This window comes from Vigna radiata, chromosome 5 (assembly GCF_000741045.1).
Source record: "Vigna radiata var. radiata cultivar VC1973A chromosome 5, Vradiata_ver6, whole genome shotgun sequence".
NCBI lineage: Eukaryota > Viridiplantae > Streptophyta > Magnoliopsida > Fabales > Fabaceae > Vigna > Vigna radiata.
The window spans coordinates 21,690,765-21,693,168 of record NC_028355.1 but is presented as its reverse complement, the minus strand read 5'-3'; positions in this window follow the sequence as shown (position 1 = coordinate 21,693,168).

Here is a 2,404-nt window from a genome sequence, read left to right as displayed (position 1 = left end):
CTCAACTGCTGTAATTCGCTAAGCGCACAGTTTTGATGCGCTATGAAAATTTTCAAATTTGCTGCTCTCTTTTAATTTTCATCATTCGCTTAGCGCACAGGCCTTGGTGCACTTTGCAAATTTCTTTTTCTAGCTCTGCGAATTTCTTGCGCTGTGCGAGAATTGACTAACAGATTACAAATTATAAATCCTTTCCTGAACAATAATTTACATAACAATTTACTTCCTATTACAACTTTTCACTGTATAAAAACATAAATAATTATATGATTGAGATCATTTATAAATGTAAAAACATTTGTTTTTCACACTTGTCACTTTTTCACCAAAATAAAAACGAAATGAAAATTAAGCTTTTTTTATACATTTAAATGCATATATGAAAAAGGTTATGTACATGCATCCTTGAATGTTTTTTTTATGAATGAAGAACATATGTTGTTGGTTAATTATGGAGTTGAAATTGATGTAAAAAAATGACATTGGATGTATTAACATGTGTTTTGATGAGATAAAATGTTGTTTTCTTTGATTTTTCAGGAAAAGAAAAAGGTTGTTATCATGTTTAGTATTGTTCAAGTAACCTAATATCACTTAAGTGGCAAAATAATGATACATATGTATATGATTTACATGTGTAATGACGTACACACGTGTGTGTATGAATATTTAGTTGTATATAATGTGTGTATGAATACTTAGTTGTATATAATATGGTAAATGTTTACTTCTTTTATTAGTTCATTTTCATGTTGTTATTGAACCATGATTATACATGGTATGAGAATATATAACATTACAAGTGATAATAAAGGGTCTACTAAATTATGAAAATCATTTACACATACTTTTTTGAAATGTATTTAAATATTATTTTGAAATTTTAATATTATGTAATTGTATATTTATATATAATAATACTTATATATTTATATTAACTAGTTCCATTAATATATATATATATATATATATATATATATATATATGTGGGGTTTGTTAATTTATAGGACTTTTTCAATTGATACATTTTAGTAAAGTGTATTAAGTTTTAAGTTACAAAAATGTTTCTGTTGAAAAAAAAACCAACTTTAAATTCAAAGGTATTTTAATAATTTTAAAATTTAATTTAAAATAAGAAAAAAATAAAAGATAGTTATTAAAAATCCCGATTGGTTCACTAGAGAAGTTATTAGCTTTTATTTTATTTTTAATTTTAAAAAACAACTACCTTTTATTTTATTTTTTATTTTAAAAAACCATTACCTTTTAAAAAATATAATGATTTAGGGTTTAAGGTTTAGGATTCATAGAGGTTTATAGAACCCATCTAGAGTTATAGAACCCATCTGAGTTTATAGAACCCGCCTGGGTTTATAAAACCCGTCTGGGTTAAAAAAAAAACTACCTTTTTATTTTATTTTTTATTTTAAAAAACAACTACCTTTTAAAAAATATATAATAAAAACTAATAACTTCTATCGTGGATCAACCGGGATTTTTAATAACTACCTTTTATTTTTTTTATTTTAAATTAAATTTTAAAATTATTAAAATATCCTTGGATTTAAAGTTAGTGAAACATTTTTGTAACCTAAAACTTGATACTTGCTAAAATGTACTAACTGAAAAACTCCCTTACATAAATTAGCAAACCTATATATACATACATACATACATACATACATACATACATATATATATATATATATATATATATATATATATATATATATATATATATATGGGGTTTGTTAACACGCGTATGCCTGTCCGGATTATAGTAGACAAAAATACTCTCATTTATCATGGATTCTAAGTTTTAAGGTCAAGGATATTTAAATAATTTTCATTCTCAAAACTAAAAAAAAAAAAAGAAACCCCCAAACCCTTACTCACCCCCTCATTCCTCTCAACCCTTTCTCTTTCATCTCTCTCACTCCAACATTTTTTGTGTCATCCCTACTGTTGCTTGAAAAAGAAAATCAGAAACCCTTGCCTAACCCTAATTCACCTTCATCACTTATCCAATTTGTTTCTCTCTCGTCTCCATACTCTCCCTCAGTCACACATAACAATCCGCGACATCGTAATTTGTTGCTCTTGCTCTATTCATTCATTTGGAGGATGTGTTATATATTTTCCCTTCTTATGATTATTAAATTTCATTTTTAAATTAAATCATGTAAATAAAATAGACCCTTATAATAGGCCCTTATTCATTCATTTGGAGGATGTGTTATATATTTTCCCTTCTTATGATTATTAAATTTCATTTTTAAATTAAATCATGTAAATAAAACCTTCATAAATCAACTAAAATTTCATACATCATTTACACATCTACACCACATTTTATTATATTTTTAAATAACAAGATATTTCCCTCTATGGTCCTTTTCCCTTT